This window comes from Prionailurus viverrinus, chromosome C2, assembly GCF_022837055.1.
Source record: "Prionailurus viverrinus isolate Anna chromosome C2, UM_Priviv_1.0, whole genome shotgun sequence".
Lineage (NCBI taxonomy): Eukaryota > Metazoa > Chordata > Mammalia > Carnivora > Felidae > Prionailurus > Prionailurus viverrinus.
In genome coordinates this window covers 98,542,297-98,556,663 of record NC_062569.1, presented here as the reverse complement: position 1 = coordinate 98,556,663, position 14,367 = coordinate 98,542,297, and the positions used below count along the sequence as shown (strand labels likewise).

Here is a 14,367-nt window from a genome sequence, read left to right as displayed (position 1 = left end):
GGGGGGTCCAGCAGTCTGTGTTTTAACAAGCCCTCCAAGTGACTCTGACACATCTACTTCCATAGGGTCGTTGCCTAAGGATAAGAGGAACTTGTACATAAAATTGTTACTTTTCATTACTGTCTGCTTAAGTCAGAATTCTCAAATTCTCTTGCAGAAATATTTAGAGAAATAATGTTATAGTCTACATTAGTTAGATTAATAACCTCAATTCTGAATTTCACTTTGAGTGTGTAGACGAGGCACAAGTCAACCAGAGGTTATGCAATTAGCTTGGAGTCAAAGAGAAAGCAAGTTGTAGAACTGAGAAGGAAACCCCAGAGTGAACTTGATTTTAATTCAATCAAACTGTTAAGGTACCAACCACGCACTTTCATCTATAATCACAATGAACCTTTTTATAAACAAATCTCTATCTTCTTAGCTTAAAAAAATTTTAACAGTGCCTTTTCAAATTTTAAAATGGATTGACTTCTATAATTAGGGGCTAAAGGCAGCTCTGGAAGCAATAAGAAGTCCCAAGCTTTCTATAGTGAAAAAGGGCAATTGCCCAGACCGCTCTTTGTGTGAAGTGCAGACAAAACTCCCCTTGCTCACCTCATAATTCTGATTACTGCAACGGTGGAATTTATTTATTTATGATAAATAAAAGTGCATATCTAGCAGTTGGGTTCAATCTCTAATGTTTCTATAATTATTTCTGTAATATTATTATTTGGATAAGATATATCATAAACTGGATTTTAGGAGATGCTTTGGAATGGTTTTCTTCCCCATGCTTCTGTCAGAAGCACTCTATTTTTTTTTTTTTTTTGCTGTAATTTATCTGATATAGCTACTAAGATGCTTGATACTTTTACATGCAAGGGTGCAGAAAAACAAAGACAGGGAATGGGCTGTTAATGAAATTCTCTGATTGTAAAAAGCACTTTGCAATGATCAGGTGGTAAATAATAATAAGAGGAAATAACATAAAGTGCCTAGATGCCATAGCAATAGTCACTATATAAATGCAGAAGAGATCAGACATGAATAGAATTTGCATTTTATGCAGCTTCTGTGTGTGTATATAGAATATACAGTTGCTAATTTTTCCATAACACTGGTAAAATATTGTTCAAAATCTATTCTTGCCATCTTATCACTTTAAAAGACATCATATAGAAACACCCATCTGTCCTAATGAAATGGGAAATGTGTTCAAAGAGACTAGAGAAAGAGCCTCTTTGCACACAGGGGAAAAAAAGAGCTCAAATAAAAGGAGTGGATGAAGAAGAAATAGTAACACTGGTAGAACAGCTTTGGAGACTTGCACAAAGGTGATCTTTGAGAAACACAAGGGATGAGTGACTGTTAATGTGTGGCAGAAGGGCTACAATGAAGATATATGGTCAGACACCAAAAATAGAGATATGTGCTGTCTCTTTCCTGGGCTGTTTTTACGATGGTGGTTCTTTTTAAATGGAATTGGGGAGAGGGGGTTTTCTTTGTTGTTATTGCTCTTGAGTTTAGCTACATCACTAACAGCAACTCCATACCAGATTTTTCCAACAGTTCCCTGACCTCTCAGTGCTTCTAATGAACTGCCTTCGATTTTGATGTTATTTTCCCTTCGTACTTGTTCATAATCCATGGCCCATTCATTAGGTATACTAAATCCTAGTCCATGATCACTTTACTTTTGAAGACATGGAGAAGATGCTAAGAGTTGGGGAGATTCTTTTAGACATAGGGCAAGAGTCTGATCCGGATTCCGAGAAAGCAGAGACCTTGATAAAAAGACCACTAGCCAAATAATACCGAGCACTGAAAACTGAATCAGCCAAAGTACACAATTCTCTCCCTTCCTTTGTCCTCTTTCTTTGTCAAATAAAAGATTGTTTCTAAAATCTTTTCTGCCTCTGGTCTTAAAAAGCAGGATTGGACTTGCACATACAGCTATATTTCAAAATATCTCAAATTTCCAACTTGGAAGAAGACACGTAAACTTTCTCAGAGAAAGAGAAAGCAACTCTGCATATTCACAAAACTTTCACTTATTTCTAGAATAGGAAAACGGAGAGATCATTACCAACATAAGAAAGGAGTAATAATATTATTAACAATGATATTAATACAAATACTTGGGATCCTAGAGCATGTTTTATCACAAAGATTCACCTGTATTAAGGGAGACTCCAGGACAAGGAGGTCGTTAAGGTTATATTTCTATCTTCAAGATTCAGCCCAAGTCAGACTCTCCGGAAAGCTGTAAATGCTCTCAGAACAGACCTTAGTAATGAGATTGGAACGAACGCTGGGACTGTGGCATAAAAGCATCTTCCTGTCCCTTGTTCTAAAAGTTAACTATTAAACCATATGTTGTTCATCCTGATTTGTTTTACTCAATTCTAGAAACAAGGACACTCTGATCAGATTGCCCTGGGCAACTGAATACCTCGTGAAACCTTTTTGAAGACAGTGTTCTTCCCACCAATGCTACCGAAAGGGCTTCTATTATCAGACTATCAATTCTGTACTCCTGGTGAAGGATGGAAAGTATCTTCTTTTAAAGAACAAGTTCTTTCTCTCCCTGAGTTTTCTGCTTTTAGTACACTTAACATTTTAATTACTTGATCTCCCTACCCACCCCCATTCCCTTTTTTCTACTTTAGTTTATTCTTTTAATTATTTACAGACTTGCTTGTCTGGACACTTCATTTTAGTAGAACTTGGTTGATTTTTTTTCAGCACCTTTTAGTGGAATGCAATAATAGACGCATAGAGAAGGAATTGGTCTTAATGGTATTTTTAGTTTTCTTTTTTTTTTTTTCTGTGACAGAAATCTTTTCCCCTTATTGATTTTCCCCCGTGGACTGTCCACTCTACAGCTTGAAATGGCTGCAACCGTGTTTGAAAAATTGGTCGTTAGTCACTGTTCAAACCATTTTTCAAAACAGCTCTTGCGAGCCCCATTTTACTCTGTTTTAAGGACAGTTTTGTTAGGGCTGGTTTCGTTTTCTTTGAGGAGTCATGCTGGCAAAGAAACACAGTCTAGAACTTTGCTTTTAAATGTGGTATGATTGGGATTATAACCATATTGAATCTATATTCAAAATATATTACATTGAGTCTGTGCAGCTAAAAGGAAAAAGAGGTCGTAAGTCTTCAGTATTTTTCATAAAGATGAACACCAAGGGATGCAAATGTTAAAGTTTACCAAGCACAACATGATATCTCGCTGTTGGAAAGATATTTTCTCGTGCTCAAAATTCGTTATGGAGTGGGGTGGGAGGGAGGGGTCTGTGTGGTTCAATCGGTTAAGCATCCAACTCTTGGTTTTGGCTCAGGTCATGATCTAGCATTTTGAGAGTTCAAGCTCCACCTTGGGCTCTGTGCTGACAGTGCAGAGCCTGTTTGGGATCCTCTCTCTCTCTCTCTCTCTCTCTCTCTCTCTCTCTCTCTCTTTCTCTCTCTCTCTGCCATTCCCTGGCTCTCTCTCCCAAAATAAATAAATACTTAAAAAAATTCATTGTGGGAAAGATATCTATATGAGGAATTTTCCTCCATGTTTTTAATACTATCTGTGAATATGCCTTATATCTATGTAATATCTATGCAAACAGCATGAAAGGAAGTCCATTTTGAATACAGCAAAAAACAGCACTTTCCTACGCTAATCTTCTAAAACAGTTAATTTTCACTTGTATTTCCAGGACTCAATGCTCTCCAGAGAAGAATAAAAGTTGAAGAATTTGGGGACCAAGAGAAAGGTGAAAATAGGCAAAGGTATTCAGCTTCATAGAAAATGACAATATTTGTTTAAAAAGAAGATTTGGGGCCAAGTTTGACAGTGATTATTGATAAATGCATAATATACCTTGCTGAATCTTCAAAAAGTGAAAGAATGAAATACTTACCTCATTTCAAATTTAGAGTAATAAAACATGGTGAAGACACATACCAAAATTGGCAATGGCTCAAGTTTGAGAGAAGGACATTGAAACGTTTGCTGTGACTGGAGGAGAGGCAAACATGAGAGACGCAGCCTGGGAAAAACCTCATACTGTGCAATCCAAAACTTGGCATTGGACAATAAAGTTTTCCTATTTTTCTTTTTAGGGACATATCTGAAGAAAGATGATTCCAAGGTTTTTGCTATTCTTTTTTCTTTTCTTTTCTTTCTCTTTTCTTTTCTTTTCTTTTCTTTTCTTTTCTTTCTTTCTATTATTATTATTATTATTATTATTAATTATTTTAGCTAAAATTTCACTCCAAATTCTGGGGAAATTTCAGGAGCTCCTCTTAGAAGAACTGACCCAAATGAAGTAAGTGGTACAATAATACACTAAGCCAATCTATGCTAACCCCCAAGTCCTTACTCAAAGCAATGTCTCAGGGCTCAGAGTGCAAACTGGCACCTCATGGTCCAACTGCACAAGGGCAAATTAGAAAATCAGGCTTAAGTATTACCCTGAAAAATAACGATTCTCAATCTGAAAGGGAGTCCTACCAAGTCTTTACTGTATGCAGAAACTGTGGCTAAATTATCTCTATTTTCATTGACTCTATGGAAAAAGCAATGTGCCTTTTTTTTGGTATGTATTTTCCAAACTGTAAACTGTAAAGAGGCATCTAAAAGTGGTATTAGTGCTCAAAAGAGAAATATATAGATTGACAATGAATGGATTAAAAATGTATTAAGTGTTTGCTTTAAAAAAAAATGCTAAACATTATGGTACTACTACTACTAATCCTTCCAGAAAGTTGGTGGGAAAAAGGTCTATGGAATACAATTGTTGACAATAACCAGCAGATTTTAATTTTAGCAAAAAAGACTAGGACAAGTCACAGAAGGCTTTTCACCAGAAGTCAAAAACCCTTGGTCTATGCACCACCCATTTTAAGCTCCGGTTTCTTCAGAGCTAGTAATAACTTGTCTCCTAAAGCCAAAGGAAGCACTCCAGAAAGCTGCCTGGATTCATGTGCCTCACCCTTCTGGAGATCCAGTGAACCCATATCTTGGGGTTCATATTTCTATTAAAATCATAACACAGTAAGATCTCATCGCCACTTTGTTTGCTTTGATGAAATTGGCCATGCCCCCAATTAAATTATACGATAACCTTCTCTCCCACTCCCAATAAGGTAAACATAAAACCAGGCACAAACATTTGGTAATGGAGAAAGGATGGATTTCAGAGTCTTAGAACCTTGAGTTTGTATCCTATTTCCACCCTTTAATAAGTCATTTAACCTCTCTAGGTCAAAGTTTTCTTACCTATTAAGTAAAGATAATGGTACCTATCTCACAGGATTGTTTTAAAAATTAAAAGTAAAATGCTTGGTGTAGAGAGGTCACTCAATAAAAGGCAGCTGAATCACTGCCTGCAGTAAATCCAGATAAAACATATTTAGGCACACTATTGCTCTGTGAGGTACATCTGGTATCCACGCTACAAAATCCATCAAGACGAAATAATTTGGTCATTTTAACAATACTCTTCAGAGATTCTTTTTTTTTTACTCTTCAGAGATTCTTAAATGACATTTCCCCAAAGCCAAGACAGCTTAGAGTTACATAGAATTGTTGCATTTAAAAGGGGGCTTTATTCAGTTCATAAAATAGTGTATCTAGTCTTGTCCCCCCAAATCTAGGATCAGAGAGACCATCAAGCGCAAAAGATAAGAGAGACGTTTAGAAAACCAGGTTTTTTAAAAACTATGGCAGGAAATGACTGCAGCTGATCAGGATGACAGGAAGTGCCCCCCCCCAAGTCAAAGCAACGTGGATTAGAAATCTGCCCTGCAGATGAAGAAGGATGGCATGACACTCTAAACACTTGCAAGGAATGGAGGAGGAAAGAGCAATATTGAGTCCCAGAAGACTGTAAGTTAAAAAGTGATGGAAACTCTGACTCTGACGTGAGAGGGAAAGGCTCAAGAATACATACCTGTGGGAAGAAAAGCAGTGAGAGCAAAATTCCTAGGAACTGAGAAGCAGTTAGGAGTAGAATCCTTAAGTGGATGTTCCAAGGTGGTGCTAGATTCAGAAAATACAAATATTGATGGGTTAAATCAGGACTGAGGAAAATATAAAACCAAATATGGGCAGCTCGGCGGGAAAAAAATAGGCAGCTTGGGACTCAACTGTCATCACAATTCATTTGTGTTTCACATCCCACTGTTTGTGACATTAACAGAATTTCGAATTTAGCAATGAACTATTTTTGTATCGTGAATCTCTGCAGCCATTTTCCATATGTAGCTACCACTGCAACTAGCAATAATAGCCTTTTGATCTTTAAAATACTTCCAATTAATACTATTCAAATTAGGGGTCACCCAAGAGTTTCTCAAGTTAATTCACTTTTTCTCCTATTTAAAGCAGAGTGTTATCCCTGCTCTTTATTTGCATCAAGTCCAAATTATTTGACTATTTTAGTAACAAATTCTTTGGTGGCTTTTGCTTTTATTGTCATTTTTTTTTCAAAAGATAAAGTTAGTTTTAGATTTTTGAATTCTATTTTCATTTCACTAGAAGAGCTAAAGCAAATTTTGCATTTGAAAAATGCAAATGCTTTTGCATTTGAAAAGGTAAAGTTTACGCATAGAGTTCCTACTGTGTGTCAAACATTAAGCAAAACAATTGTAAGTATTAGTATTTTTATATTAACACGTATGAATTATAAATTTATTATATGATGAATTATATTCATTGTACCCAGGACTGTTATGTTTTCTTGTTGTCATTGCTGTCACTAGTGGATATCATTTACTGAGTTACCCATTATGTTCCAAGAGCACTTGTAGGCACTATACACCCATACCATGGAATGAGCCCACTATTGCTCCATTTTCCACTTGAGCCCTTAGACCCAAGAAACAGCACATCCAAGAGCATGCAGTTTGAATGGTAGAGGCGATGACCAAAAACATGGCTGTGCAAGTATGGAACCTGCATTCTTTTTCACTATGTACGTCTTCCTTTCATACAGAGGCAGGCCTACAGTTTTAGAAAGTTACCATAAAGTGTTGTCAAGATTGCATACAACTGCTTTTTTTCTAATACATTGTTATTCCCTTGTGTTGTCATTCTCTTAAAATCTTTTTTGCATTTCCACAGAACACCTACACTGATGTGCACATGTCTTTTCTTATAAAATGTAATTCAATTTAAACAATTCTTTAAGCGCCTACTATGTGGTACATGGTAGGCTAGATATCTTTGTTCACTATCATGTTAAAATGCAGATCTACAATGCAGAATCTTCTCCTTCCTGAAGATGCCTCTTTAGCTAAAATTGTCTTTCTCATCTTTTTCAGCCACTGATGGTATAAAGAAATGTAGCACTGTGTGAAAAACATGAGCTTTGGACTTAAAAGTTCCTTTTAATAAAACAAACTAGTTAGTCACAAATTGTTGGAACAAAATCTGTAACATGAAGGTCATTTAAGGCAGATTTAAACATCATTTCTACCTAGAAACAGAAAATTAGTCTGCATAATGTCATTTATCTACTGAGCTAAATTATATTATAATTTTCAGCTATAAACCCAGATTCTTAATGTGTGTCGCAAAGATGATATCTCTGACCTACCCCCCCGCCCCCAGTAGGAAATGTGTTTTGAGTTGTTTTGTCAGTAGTGATAATGGAGTTGCACTGGACAAAATATATTTTTGGCAACTTTTCTTGATAATGAAAATAACTGTAATAGTAATAATAATAATAATAATCAGCATCATAACAATAATAGCATTTGTTGAATACTCTACTATGTGCCAAGTACTGTGATTAACACTTTACACACACTATCTTATTCAGTTCTGAAAATATCTCACAAAGTCATTAAGTATATACTGTTGATAATCCAATTCAACAGAGAAAAACACTGAGACACAGAGAGGTCAAGTAACTTGCACAAGACCATACAGATGGAGAAACAGAGCCAAAATTTGAACCTAGTGAGTCTGACTCTCACAACTACATTAGGTAGGGGTTAGGGCAGGTGCTCTGATGTGTGTGCAGGAGAATACTGCATTTGTGCCAGTCTATCTACATCAACGAGAACGGGATCCAGCTGGTTTATAAGCCCAAATCTGAAGACAGCGAACAAGAGTTACAATTTGAGTTGCTGCTATTCATACTGCCTGCTAATTAAAATGCTCCCTTCTGAGACGACAGTGGCCGGTTGGCATAACCCTAGAACATAATACATGTTCAAAAAAGTATCTGCTGATTGTTAACAATGGTTTCTCTAGGTACGGAGTTAATAGGTGATTTCCCTTCCCACCTTCTTTAAAAAAAAATATGTTGTCCAATTGTCTAAAATATTTTCACCAAGGGCATATGTTACTTAGGTGATCAAGTGAAAAATTAGAGCTTTACTTTAAAAAATTCTTTTTGTTTTGTTTTACTGTTAGATTGTTAGTCTCAGTTAAAACATGACTCCCTCTGGGAAACCTTTCCTGTTGCTCTACTCTGATCTATTCTAGGACAGTACTCCTTACTCTGTCGTCCATAGAACCCTATCAAAGCTACATACTACTGCTAAGTGTCTTTTCTACCGTTAGTCCTGTGAAGACTGACCCCAGAACTTATTTACCTTAATTTAGACCCCTGGGCATCTAGGGTGACTTGCATTCAGTTCATTAAAAACAAACAGACAACACAGAACACATACACACACACGCAAACACACACACACACACACACACCATGAACAAGCAAAAAAAAAAAAAAAAGAAAAAGAAAATGAAAAAAAAAAAAGATCTTGTGGTTGACTGCACACTTTTTGGTCCTTGCTTTCTCCCTTTACATTATATACCGGTCTCCCTAAGAAAAGGCTTCCCAGAACTAGGAGTATGCTGAATTGTCTTCTCTGTTTATGAAGTTTATAAATGCATTAAGGTAGATGGTAGGTAGATAGGTAGGTAGGTCAACAGATAGATTCACACACAGATTCATACAAACACATTCTGAAACATCGTGAATATAATTGAAAGTCATGGCAAATGCAGTAGGCAAAGTCTCAAAAATGAAGCATATTTTTTCATATTTATATTACTCTACATTTTACATTTATAATTTTACTTTCTATCACTAATATCCTACATACCCTAATATAAAGTTCATGAAGGTGTAAACTTGATTTTATTCACCACTGTATCTCTGGTTGTTAGAAGAGAACATGAACTAAATATTCAGTGTGTGTTTTTAAAAAAGGAAGAAAAAACGATATAGAAGTTCTCACAATATTTCTCATATTGTTCTGGAAATAATAAAAGGGGCGGGTGTTTTCAGTACTCTTCCAGAAAAACATGAATCAGCAATGAGATTGCAAGCTCTCATCCTGTTCCTCAGACCCAACTACCCAATTTCTTCATGGACAATATGTCCCTGCTAGCCTACTGATACCCACTTCTGAGACTTGGGGGAAGAGTACTAGGTGAGAGCAGCTTGAGACCCTCCATAATTTGCCCTGCCTACCAACTAGAGAGGCTGCTGCCATATAGACTCCAGTATTTCCTACCCATCAGCTGAGCCCCGAGAGGGGCAATGGAAACAGACACAGAAGTCCTCATATTGTCAGGTACACTCACTAACGTATTTCTTCCCTCCTCTCAAAGAGTATAGTGGTAACAAATCACTGAGTGGCGATGGGAGAAATGGAATTAGAAGGTCCCAGTGATACCTCCCATCTCACTCCTGGGGGATACAATCTCTGCTGACAGGGAAGATGGTGGACCCTGTAAGCCTCACTTATGTTTTGCAGTTTCCAAATTGTAGCAGGATTCTTCTATATGAAATTGCTGCCAGCAAATGTATACTTATACTGATATGATACAATGTAAATCTTGAGTTTTGCTCAAGAGGAGATTCTGTGGCAATTCATACTCACCCTAGTATGGAGAAGAAAATATTCTAGTGGTAATAAATTACCCTAGATTATGAGTTTTTGCAGATAACAGACTTTCCAGTTCCTATACATCTTTGTATGTCTAGTATCCAGAGATACAACATATGACTTACCATATAGTAGTTTTCAACAAATGGTAGCTAAAAAAATTAAATAATGTTTTATACAACTCTGAGATATGGCTTAAAGGGTTCAAAAAATGCAGAGTTTTTCTAAGCTTGATCTTTCCAATTTTATTAGCAGGTAATCATCACTTATTAAATTGAACATGCATTAGTGTTTTAGTTAGTGTTAATATAATAAACTCTCATAAACTGTGGTATGGAAATCCTCCCATTTTATGCTCATATACCAGAAATTTTACAGTCAAAATCTCAAAACACTGGTTTACAAACTGAGTGTGCATAGCTAAGCTGGGCAGCTTTCTAAATTATAGATCTCTGGACTCCCTCCTCAGAGCTTCTAATTCAGAAATTCTGTAATGAGGCCCAGGAATCTTCATTTTGACAAGCAGCCTAGCAAAGGCTAGGTCCTTGGACTATTACTGTGGGTTGAGTTACAAAGATAATGTGAAAAAAAAATCCTTATGCTTCACCTTTTCAATATGGAGAAAAAACTAGCCTATTCAATGTGACTTAACCATCAAATTTACCTGTGAAAAGACCAGGCAGTTTGCGAAGACTTTTGAAAATGAACCAGGGGAGGATGCAAGGGCAAGAAACATTACACTGTAAGCTAGAAGAGTTTCCTCTGAAAACTTGACAAAGATTGGCAGTGAGCTTAAAGTAAAAGGGGAAGAATGTCAGCAGGGCAGCAGCGTTTCATGACCAACTTAGGGAAGCAATGTTGATTCAAGAGGTTTATTTGATAAAATGTGTTTTAATGGCTATTATAAATGCTGGTGCCTTCCAAATCTTTGGTTTACTAATAAAATATACATGTACATTTATATGAAATAATTTTTAAAATTCCCCCCTTAACTCCCAATTTGCCATAAGATCTTGGTCTTGCCAACATCACTGCACTAATCATAGCTTTTTTGCTCCCCTAGAAACTCATCCTCTAGGATTGAAAGGAGATTAGTCTACTTCTCCACACATGTCCCAGGGAAGGTATGGCTTCTGCCTCTGTCCTGGCGTTTAGGTCTCCACAGCCTATAATTGTTTTCAAGAGGAGTTGTCTTACCAGTGAGTTCTCTAAAAACTCAGGGTCGGTCATTTTTTACAAGCTCTAGCAATCAATGAGGGAATTTATTTTATATTCTTATGAACGTTGGAAAACCTGTCATGGTTTTCTCTTTGTTTTGGCTGCAAGGAAGTTTAAAGACAAATGTATAGCACTTCCCTGAATGTAATTTGTACAGTGACTTCACTCCTGATTCCACTTTTATGTCCTTGCCCTTGTTTATGGTTTTGTTTTGTTTATCGTTCTTATCTACTTCCAATTCATAGATTTCACTGTACTGTCTATTTCGTTTCCTTTGTCAGCCATTTTAATTCCCTCATGGGAACAGGGAGGCAGAAAGAAATGAAGAAAACAAAACAAAAAGTGTGTGTGTGTGTGTGCTAGGTATATATATATATATATATATATATATATATATATATATGTCAAACTCACTCAAAATTAAAAAAAAAACTAGCCCCCTGAAATAATGGAAATATTTTGTAGTCTTTGGGCTAAGAGGTTCACTAGATTATTTGTAGGATTGCAATTTAGGGAGGCATAAAATTAAAATATCTCTATGAGAAAATCCATATGAATTTCAACATAGGTATTCTCAGCACCACAGCATTGATTCTGACATCCCTCAAGAACGGAAAGCCAACTATACCTGTGTTAAAATATGTGTGTTCAGTCTTTAGACTAATTGTACATAAAAAGTCCTAGGCTTAATCTGCCTAGCAAAGTGCACAATTTTGAAAACATGTTGCTTTTACAAAATTTTATACGTATACATGTAATAATATGTGTGTATACATGTAATCTACTTATAGTATTTACACACATTTTATTTAGAATCTTCAAACCAAACACCTTAGTCCTTTACCTCCATTATTATTTTCTTTTAATTAAATAATTTTCATTAAGCAAAGGGACTGATAGGTCATCTCAACACCAGTAAGTCAAGTTGGTTTCTGCATTTCTTATAATAATGGTCTAGCTAGTCTCAGACTGATTTTAGTAAAATGCAGGTAAGTTAAAAGTACTCCTACTGGGCACTAGACACCTTAACACTGATACTCATCTTGATTTGTCTTTATGTGATGGCTCTGAGCTGCAATGCCATTATGTTTGGGATTTCAATGTGATTTTTGTTCTTATATTAATTTCCAGATCTCATATCCTTCCAGATGCCAAAGAAACATAGTACTACCCTGGAATAATGTCAAGTTATGCTCATTTTAGGGGGCTTCCCCCCAGCATGGGCAACCAATAGCTGATTCATACTTTCATTACATCACAATTAGGTTATAGAAGTGCTCTTTAGTGTGCCCTCTGCACGTCTCTTGCAACTCATTTGTAGATAGTCCAGAAGCTTGCAGCTGGACTTCGTTTTTGTTCCAGCAGTCACCATTTTATGTTTCTCCAATTCACTGAGAGTTTCACTATTGACAAGTCAACCCCAAATTCCAAAAGGCACTTAAATTTAGTGGGTTAAATCAGAGAGAAAATATTACCATTACCTTCCCATAGATTCATGTCACTTGACTACACTTTGCCAGGCATTCCGTACATATCAAAAGGGTGTAATGATACTATTCGCCCATAAAAGACTCATGAAAATACTTAGCAAAAGTAAGTGGCTGCAAAACACTTTTTAAAATCAAAGCGTTGTAGATTTTTTTTAATCTTGCATAGAACTCTGGTTCAATTTTTGAGCCTTTCCAAGTCCTCATAATTCTGTGGTATTCATAATAAAGCCGGCAGATGGTTTAGTCTCTGAACATATGCTTTAAATGCCCCCTTTGCTATTCCAAAATAATGGACCAAATTGTGCCCTCAAATAGTCACAAGAAACTTTAAGGAGGAAATATGAGGACAGAAGGTTATCCAGTGGGAATTAAACCTTAAAAATACACATTTTCTAAACTTTCTTATGAGCTCTATTCTACATACAAAGACAAACGATACTTTTTAATAAAGTAAGATATAGTAAGGAAAAATCCAACACAATATTGCATGGTTCAAGGAATAGATTAGAAGGTAAAATACAAGTTTCTTATATTTGTATTTTAAATTTCTCATTCTCTAAAACTTTTTGAGTCATCTGATCTAATTTCTGGGTGATTGCCAGATTTTCCATTTTTATTATTATTCCCACTATTATTACTATCATGTAGATGTTGTATCATTAAAGCACTTTGCAATTATTAATTAGTTAATTTAGTTTAAATTATGTTTATGTCTTTGTTTTAAATCCATGTTATTCATAGTTATTATAACCCTAAAATGCTGTTTCGCCAGCCAATTATTCTCATTTCAAAAACAGCTTGTTGTCAATGAAAGCAAATTTTCTAGGTTTTCACAGAATATAGAATTTACCCTCAGTGGATATACATATTTTGATAATGCTGTTCATATAAACTAGCTATACTTAGCAGAGTATCTCTGTTTCTTACTGCCTACATTTTATACGTGGAATGAGCCTTTATTTCTATACTTATATTTTGATACATTTAAATTTGGTTTTGAAATAGCCTCTAAACTAGTCTCACTTATTTCACAACGTCTACAAAACTCAGTAACGTGATCAACATTTCAGATAAAAAGAGCACACAATTGATAATAAGGACACTTTTGTTATTACAGAAGCCTGACGTTTAAGTAACTATTCCAGAACTGTAATGTCCCTTTCGGAATTCTGAACAAGGACTAGCCTGGTGCAAATGCACAACTGAGTTTACTTCAAAAAATAAATGCAATCGTTGTATCCAAATATGTTTGGGACACTGTTAAAACAGGTCATAATTAAATGTTGAGAATAACTAAAGAGACCTAACTCAGGAGATAATTTTATACAGGTATCCACAAATACCGGAGCAAAGTTTATAACTATTATTGGGGCAAAATATTAACACATATCCTTCTGCTGATAAAGACATAAAGTAACTCTAAGAAAACAGTCTCTCTCGTTTCTCTAACTTTCACCGTAAATGCAGCACTGAAACTAAATTCTCAGTCAACTTAGAAATACACCGAGCAGTATTCTAATAAACAACAAATTGATGTTAAAAGCCCACCAGATTAAAAACTCCCCCCATCTCTCCCTTGCTTCCCCTTGTTCTTTCACTTTCCATGCACACACAATCACACTTACCTGCACAAGTCTGAAACATCAGCCTATGTATTTTTTTTGAAATGTACTCTGTACCGATGCATTTTTCTGTGTTTCTTTCTAACCCTCGGGAATGTTAAGAATTTAGGAAGAGAGCCACAGCTTAAGAGAGCAATTATTTGCCAGTA

At 35.9% G+C, this 14,367-nt stretch overlaps 1 protein-coding gene across 25 annotated transcripts in view; it reads right to left on the bottom strand.

Moving 5' to 3' along the window:
• ZBTB20 (zinc finger and BTB domain containing 20) overlaps nucleotides 1–14,367 on the bottom strand; it is a 767,438-nt gene that overhangs the window by 403,334 nt on the left and 349,737 nt on the right. For 2 of the 25 annotated variants that reach the window (XM_047874784.1, XM_047874787.1), the window contains exon 6: nucleotides 5,934–6,022. The exons of the other annotated variants lie outside the window; for them this stretch is intronic. The gene's annotated coding sequence lies outside the window, so the exon portion shown is untranslated. The remainder of the gene's footprint in view (nucleotides 1–5,933; nucleotides 6,023–14,367) is intronic. 25 annotated transcript variants of the gene reach the window in all.